Source organism: Drosophila erecta, unplaced genomic scaffold (assembly GCF_003286155.1).
Source record: "Drosophila erecta strain 14021-0224.00,06,07 unplaced genomic scaffold, DereRS2 tig00000055-arrow-pilon, whole genome shotgun sequence".
In the NCBI taxonomy this organism is placed as follows: domain Eukaryota; kingdom Metazoa; phylum Arthropoda; class Insecta; order Diptera; family Drosophilidae; genus Drosophila; species Drosophila erecta.
Window position 1 is genome coordinate 7479426 of NW_020825200.1, and position 8893 is coordinate 7488318.

The following is an 8893-nucleotide window of genomic DNA, read 5'->3' on the forward strand; positions in this document are numbered from 1 at the left end:
CACGGACTCGCACAACAGTGCGTATAATGAATATTAATAAATGCGTCGCGGCATTACTTTCCCGCCTCGTGTTGCCAATTAACAGCTCAAAGACAAAGACGGCAGACAAGACAGTTTGCGCGGCCAAAAATCGCGAGGAGCGGGGCCTAATTGAATTTTAATTAATTAACAATGTTTGAGGGGTCGCCAAGTGTCGAAATATTGGACTGGAATGACCGCCATCTGGCGGGCCTAATGAAAATCTGATGGAAAAGGAAAATGGCGAGAATGCAACACATTGCCGAAAATATTTCACACAGTGGGAAGCTTGTTGTAATTGTTGTTCAATATGCCACATCATTTTCGGCTCATTAATCACTTGTCCATTTTCATTAGAGACCAATTATTTTCGGGCCAGTGAAATATTATTTATAAGCCTAATGGCCAATAAATGGTTCTTAGAAAGGGAGCTGAAAACAGAGAATCATCGAATGGATGACATAAAGTTTAAAAGGTAAATAACTAATCGTTGAAAGTGGTAACTTATTTGTACAAATATTTCATAAAGTGAGAAATACCCGGAAAATAGCTTTAGCTTAAAATCTGCGCAAGTAATCTTTCAACTGAAAACAAAGACTTACCAAACCCTACAGGGCTTCGGTTTTATGTTTCACAACTGTCTGGGCAATCTGCAAACTGATTTTAAAGTTTTCGCCCGGCTTACAGACATTTTCTCACTTTCCTGGCCCAAAGTCGAGACAACGTGGCCGTTCAATTGGAAAGTTGTATGGAAATGTGTTTCCAAAACTGCAGCCGCTTCCCCATCGAATTTGGCGGCATGTGAGGCACGTTCGCGTGATGTCGCTTTTGGCCATTTCGCTGCCATTTCGCTGCCATTCTGTATGGCTGCTGACAATTATCGATCAGTTCAGCCAGCTGCAGGATAAGAGGAGAGTGAAGGGCGGGAGGGGAACCACGCACAATGGCCGAGCTTAAATGGGACATCGCATCCTTGGCCTCATTTGCATAAATGACGCGAACATCCCGCATGTTGTTGGGCCCTGAACGAGCCATTTATATGTGCATATGCAGAAAGCACAGGATGGGGCGGGAAAGAGCCATCAATGGCCAAGGGTCCCTTTTCCCCGATTGCTGCAACAATTGTTGCATTAAGAGTCCCTCAGCAAATTGCGGAAAAACTGCGTGAAATGTTTAAGGGTCCTTTTATGCCAACGAAGGGTTAAGGGCCTAAATCAGGACCTTCAAACGAAATGTCTTCATTAAATTAAGCTGGGCAAAATTAAAATGCCCCGCTGACGAGAGCGTTGCAAGAAATATTAGTCCCGGCCAGTGTAATTGCCAAGTGTTTTATTGCCAAATTTTCGGAGCACTAAGTCGCTTCCGCCGTCGTCTAACGTCGAACATTTGTCAAGGACTCGACTTTGCCTCCTTTTCGTGATCATAAATTCTCGGCTCTCTTGACTTTTCGCGCGGAATTCATTAGTTTGTTCTGTGTCTGTGCTCAGCTGTGGGCCAAATTAAATTACGTTTAATTACTTGGCCCCGGCTCATAACTTTGGCCAGCTCTACAGTATGCCTTCTGAAGGCCACTGATAAAGTCTGGGACCAGTCCATATGTTTTTCCGGTCTGTCATCGTTAGACAAATGTCCCCAAACGCCTTCGGTCGGAGGACCCTTGAAGATATTGGGCATTCGAAGAGGAGAGTGCATCTGCAGTCAGAGGCTAAGGCATCTGCAGCTGAGTTGGCCCAATCACTTTTGGCCAACAGAAGTGGCCGTTGAAAAGTGTCCTCTGCCTGCTGTCGACATCTGGAAAATATTTTTGTTGATTCTCGAGTGGCGACAGCAGTTCAAAACCGAGATGAGATGCGTCCTTGAGTGGGACAAGATGGGACAAGATAAGTTACCGTAAGGTAGGGGGGCAAACAACGGACGAAGGCTAATACAAATGCAGGCCAGATATATTCTGGTCCCCAACCAAACTCGAGGCTCAAACGTATTGCATTTTTTATTAAGGTATGTCATATTGAGTTGAATTGTTTGACAACATTCGAAATATAAAAATGGTTATAAAAAGTATTAAGTACTAATTCACCCTCTGTTCTTTAAACAGTGGTCAAACCAAAAACATTATAATACTCAAATGTCTTTGGTCAAACTATACGTCAAATTTAACAATATTCTTAGAACGCTTCACTTATTGTATTGAATTTTGCATTGGCGAAATAGATTTAAACATTTTTAAATAGAAATTTCAGTTGCTTAACTTTTCACAAGCATTTTTCCAACCTGAAATTGCAGTCAACTTTCTAATTACCTGAACTCCGCTGCAAAATTCCACAACTCAAATCCTTTTGCCGAAAGCCTTTGTTTCTATTTGGCTTTGGCCAAAACAAAGCCAAAAATAAAGTTGGCCAATTTCTGGTCCAGGCACTCGATACCCAAATTGATGTTAAATGGCAAACTATAAAAAATAAATCAGTGCAAGTAAGTTTGCCTTTCGATGAGGCATGGGGGCATGGCCTCAATTAATTTCAAGTGGTGGGGGTGTGGGTGTGGTTGGGGCGAAAGCAAAAGTTTTCCCGTTTTGTTAGTTTTTAAATAATTTTCCCAAATTTTAATTGAACCCAGCGAGCATGAAGCGCTTTTAAAGCTAGCTTCGGCAGCAGCTGCGATCCGCGCTTCACTCAACCGATTTGCAGTAAATAACTTTCGCCGGTCGGTCCTTCGTCCTTTTTACCATTTTCCCGGCCCGTTGATGTGTGTGGCTGACCACAGCATGTGGCCGCCGGTCGCGTTCTTCCTCGCTTTTCTTTTTGCCATGTTTCCACATGCATCGCACACGCATATAAATAACAAAGCGAGCAGGAAAAACAACAAATGGCCGACCAACAGCAAACGCAAACGTGGCCAAAAGGCAGCAAGTGTAACTAATATATCAGCGCTGGCCACTCGGCAAAAAAATAAATAAGCGCAATCAATCTACATATGTAGTTGAAACAATAATAGCACTTACGATAGGTCAGTCAGAGGAACTCTGCGAGTGCATTAACCTTTATAAGCTCCACTCCAATTCATAAAAAACAGCATGTTTAAATGGAATATTAATCAAGAAGGTTAGTCTCTTATTTGCTTTGCCAATTCAGTGGGTTATTAAAAAAGGATAACATTAAACAGTGTTTCCCAGCACAAGTATAACATAACATAAGAAGTATACATTCGATGAATAAAGAGAGAAACAAATAAATGTTTTAACAAAACCCCGTCTACCTGAGTTGGTAACACAAAAATGTATGAAAACCAACTGTTGTGCCAATAACTAGTACAATTTTATATAAACAGTGAATACCGTTGCCCAAAAGTAATTGGAGTGTTGATTTTTGGAAAAACAGAGATACATACTACTCCAATTAAATATACAGTCTTTTAGTGTTTTGTATAGAGCATATCAATTATAAAATTAAACCCTTTGCGGTTTCTGGTCCATTCTCTTGCATATTTAACCCTGTTCGTTATCCAATATTGATTTAACTTTAAATATGTCTGTATTTCAGCATTGATTGAAGTCAACACCAAACTCACATTTCATTCGGTCGGTTGCAAATATTTGTGCTTTTCTCGTGGCAATTATTAAACTTAATCAAATGAAAACCGCGCGCCGAACCTCAATTAACTCAACTATAAAAATCATTTGCGGTCATTTCGCGTTGGCAAAACAGAGTCAATGCTAACAAAAAAGGAAAAAAACTCAAATCGAGACGGATCGAACGCATTATAAATAAACGTGTGAGCACGATATTTATCCACATGTGTAAACAGTTTTTCCAGGAAGGTGAGTGGCTCCAGTGATATGTTGACCGCAAATTTATATCGACTTTGCCAGGACTATTCACACTCGTTCACATTGAAATATTAATGCGATTTACATTTGTAATTATGTGTACAATATTTTAATTTGCATAATTTAGTAACATGTGTGGCCGGCCAGAAACGACAGGTGAACTGGCAAGGGTCCACCGCTTTTGATCTCCCCGACCGTTTTCAGCCAAATTAATTTGCAATAGTTGCGCTTCGTTTCGCATTTCCAGATTTGCCAGATTGGAAAACTTCTGCTAACCAGACAATGCCAAAGAGCAGGGAATAGAATCGCCAACCAAGGGGTCGAGGGGAAGGTAATGAAGCATTTGCTCCGGACGGCAATTGAAATGTTTATCCTCGAGTACGCAAATCCAATTGCCAAACGAAAATCAGATGCAATGCACATTTGCATTGTACCAGCCGACAGAGATGAGAAACTTTTTAAAATGGGTGGGGCTTCTCATATTTTACGTGAGAGTCTTGAGATTATCAAATGGAATTTGTCCAAGCAATTATATTGTTTAATTTGACAAATTTTTAATATTTATTCAACTCGCTATATGTCTATATATGTCCTAATTATTGTAATAGTAATGCGCGGAGAGAACAAAAGAATAAAATATTTAAACTATTTAATCGACCTAGTCGCATAACTTTAAATTGATTTCCTTTTCCGTTTGATAGCTGTTACAGTATCAGGAAGGGTATTTAGCCTTTAGCGCGACTTCATTTCCCGATCTGCTTTGCTTTTCCTGCTCAGACATTTTCCAGTCCGACTTGCCCTGTTTTGGTACGCCCCCGGCATTGGCAATTCATGCGAAACATTTTGCATGCTCAAAAGTTGCATTTTTGCTCAATAAAATCGCAATAAAGGCGATGGAGGGGATAAACTGGACATGCGAATCGCTTCGGACTCCGATATCCTTTGTTATTCTGCTAGGCAAAACATTTGCTCAGAGGATGTGCCAGGATACGGGTATTCTCGTTCATACGGCATGAGCAATTGATTCGCAGGCACTCGAACGGATGATCGAATTAGGGCCAAGACCAGGATCCGGCCGGAGGACCAAGGACCTGGAATCCTGCAGGCAAGTACTAAGGACTTTGCATGGCCAGCTGTCCGCCTGCCACTTTGGCTGCCCTCTTGAGTGACAAATTAGCCACTTTGGGGCTTGTAATTCCCGCCGTCGGAGGCGACAACAAGAAATGACCGCAATTTGCGCCGGCCGCCGAGTGATTGGTGAGCCTTTCCAGCGGACAAGGATCCTGCGCCGCACTCACCTACAAAACGGAATAAAGATGCTCCGCGCCAACAACAAAGACAGCCAACCAGCCAGCCAAGCAGGCAATGACAGTTATAAATAGCCAAGTAAAATTGTCAAGGGGCAGAAGGTGACAGACGGAAACTACACAAAGAAAAGTAAACTGAAATACATACTCATTGTTAATAGACTTCACAAAATATTACAAGCCTTTATGGATTAATTCACAAACAGTAAGTACGACGCCAGGTATATCTTAGACTTATTTGAGCGCCTGTACTCTTAGCATAACTCATTAAAAAAAAATTTATGTTTAAATTATACGAAAATCAATGGGATCGGCGTTTATTGGAGTTTTAAATGCATTGTGTTTTAAATGCAATTATTTTTCATTGTGTAGTGAAAAGTGGCGGCAGCAGAACACGATTTTTGCTCTTGTTGTTTGCTTCTTTCGCCGCACACAAAACTTCCAGTTTATTCAAAGTTACAGGACACGCTGTCCCGGCAACCAGGACATATTCTCCATGGCAACTGGGTCCGTCGTCCTTGCTGCACTGTCAGCATCATTATGGCTAATAAACATTGCCATTTGCGGCTGGCCAACACAGCGAGATTCGAGAGGAGAGGACGAGTGCAGGACGAAAAGGGTCTTTCGTCACCCGGGGACTCAAACAGAAGGTGAAAGTTACTCAACTTATGGGCAAAGTTTCACTTAATGATCAATGAAAGTTTCAGAAGAGTCAGTAGAGCTGCAAGTGGTTAAAGGTCTCCAGCAGAAACAAATGAACAACTTCTTAAAGATTGTACTTATGTAAATCAACTGCTGCGCATTACTGCAAGTCATTCAGGTATCTCTTACGTTTACCTCTTTGGGATAAAATTTAAATCTACTTCCTAATTCTGTATTCCTGCATGGTAAGCCCTAGCACATGTTTATGATTTGTTTCTTATTTTTTCTTACCTCATCAAGGCTGACTTAGTTTGTGAAGGCAAAATTCGAATGAGGTCAAAAAGTCAACGGTTGCAATTCATCGACCTCAGAGCCTCAGAGCCGGCTATCATTCCAGAGCTCTAACTTTCCTGATGAATCACCTGCTAATTTATCACCTGGATTTTGGTGACCCTTGTGCAGATGGAGGACCAGAGCTCTCGCCTTAGTTATTATTTTCCATTCATGAAACCTCAATTGGAGTCCTCCTCCTTGCCTTACGCTCATGCATCATGTGTGGACAGACCTGCAAATTGTTTGTAAATAAACGGGCGAGAGTCTGGGCGTAATGCATTGAGTATCTGAACGCATAGAGAAGAGAAGCTTAAGACCATGTTTATGCATAAACAAATTAAGTTTCCAAAGGCAAGAGCCCGAATGAAAGGAGGGGAGAAGGCAGCAGCTGATGCAGCAACTTTCTCTATGGATTTCACCTTATAAGCCCCCTTAAGCTCCTGCTTATATCTCTGTTATATCTCCCCATTTACTCGCATTTTGTCTCTAAACTTCTTATATTAATAGCAAAAGGTGAGTGGTTCAGACTAGACAAGCTGGCTAAGCTAGTGCTGCTTGCTAGATGCTAAAACTTGCCCAGACTCGTCAGCTTCTAATTAATTATGAAAAGTGCCACGCCCACACCACACGTAACACCCACAAAAATACACATACTTGCCGTGAGCTTTGGCTGGTTTATGGAGCGCGAAAAAATATAAAAGTTCCCAAAGGCGGGTGAGCAAAGTATTAACGTTTTATCGCATGATGCGACTACGAAATATCCTCTAAAGCGCCGTAAAAAAGTCATTCTTTAATTCTACAGAGCACAACTATGAATACTGTAATATACATTATAGCTCACCTAGTTTGGGTACCCAATACAGGGTATTTAAGTTCTGGAGGCCAAGCTAGCCTATCTGGTCGTGTAAAAAAGCCCGATCCGCGCACAGAAGCCGCTCCACTTAACGGTTACCCAGCATCCAACACATTCCGCCTCCGAGAACACACACAAAGCAAATTGCTATAGTCAATTTAATTAAATTTGTTTGTGGGCCCAACGAGGCGCAGTTAACTCCCAGCAAAAGCCCACCGATTTCAGGAGGGGAATGGCTGAACGGAGGGCCAGATGGATAGTCGCTGGAGCCAAAACGAAATCCAAAATCCTCGCGAGTCGATACAAAAGGATGCGTTTATCTCAATTCTATTTGCCCAAAGGAGGGGAGATTTCCCGATTGCTGGCTTGGAAGCCCTTTTCAAATATTTACCGTGGAATCTTGGCAAACGAGATTTGTCTTGGCCAATAGATAGCACGAGGAGCGAGATGGCAAAAGAGCTGGCAGCAATAAAATTAAATTTCTTTGGAAAAGCTGGAGGTTTTCATTAGGATCCAAATAGAGCGACACAACACAGCACAACACAACACACATTTCGAAATCAAATTGCAATTTCTTTACAACTGTTAGTTTAAACATTTTGATGATTTTATTTCTGGCATTTGCTGGCCAGCAATTTACATTTTAAAATGTTTCTGCAAATTAATTTATTGGATTCTCAACGATGTCCGGCTATGCATATTCATAAAATCCCTGCCATTATTTAATTTGGCATAGGACAATGTGGCAACGGGCCCCAATTAAAATCCTGATTCAACAAGTTGGTTTTAATCCTCACCTAAGCCTAATTACAATTTGTTAATTTCGCCTGCCCTTTCTAAATGGCAAATAAAACTGCACCATAATTTGTTTTTTTTTTTGTATTTTGTATTATGTTGACCTCAGGCAAACATGCGTCGTATGCGCAATTTATTTACAGCCCCACACTTCAAGCGCCATTGGTTGATTGCGCTGGCTTGTTTAAACATTTATGCGTTTTGGTTGTGATATCGCGAGTTCTGGCGCCCTTGGCAATTTTTCAGTTTACAAGTGAGAATGGCAAACCTGCCAAATGAATTTTGTTCCACTCGGTTACATGTCTCGCCACCTTACTCAGTACGTCTTCCGTGGCAGTTCTCGTCTAAATTGAATTCAACCACTCATTAGTAGTGCTTTGAATGCAACAGTTTGTTGCCTGATTGCTTGTTGCATTCATTAGTCGCTTAATGCAATTGCCATGCACTTTTATGCAACCCAAATTGAACTAACGACGAACGCTCCATATGCGATATGCGACCTTGTGCCTCAGACATGCGGCGTATCCTTTTCGGCAGCAGCAGAATCCAGCTGTATACTGCTCCGCACATTCCGCCCTCGGATGGCAGTATCGTCAATCGCGAAGTAATTGCATTTACCAGGCACGTATGTTGACGATAGTTAATTTTGTAAGTGTATCTTGATATCGATTGCAGTTTGCCGGCGTGTGAGAGTGTGTGTTTGTGTGGAAACGGATGCCACTGGAAATCGCAGGACCAAGAACAGTGCACGGAAACTAAAATAGTATGACTGGCCGAAAGTATAATTTAACTTGGGAAAGGAATTTTTGTACCCACTTTTTTACCTTAAGTAACTAAATTACTATAACAATTGTGACAGTTATTACATGTACTGCAAGATGGTTTTTATTGACAACTTAAATAGTACACTCGTTCTGGTGTTTGGTTTTACTATCATGATTTTCATTGATGAATCATGTGGCACACATTTTCTGCCTGTGTCGCATCAACTTATACTCAAGTTATTTACGATGGCGAAAATTCGGAGAAGCCAGGGCCGAAACGCAATGAGGCGGAATGCCAAGGAAAAATGCAATTGCCAAGGAAACGCCAAGAGCAACCGACAATGATAGAAATTCCGCT

The 8893-nt window shown here is 41.6% G+C and overlaps 1 long non-coding RNA gene across 1 annotated transcript; it reads left to right on the forward strand.

Annotated features, from left to right (window-relative positions):
• The first annotated feature begins 5713 nt into the window (after nt 1-5713).
• LOC113564109 lies at nt 5714-6396 on the forward strand. Its single transcript, XR_003407796.1, has 3 exons — nt 5714-5798; nt 5856-6035; nt 6091-6396. It is a non-coding gene; the product is annotated as an uncharacterized LOC113564109 (long non-coding RNA).
• The last annotated feature ends 2497 nt before the right edge of the window (nt 6397-8893 follow it).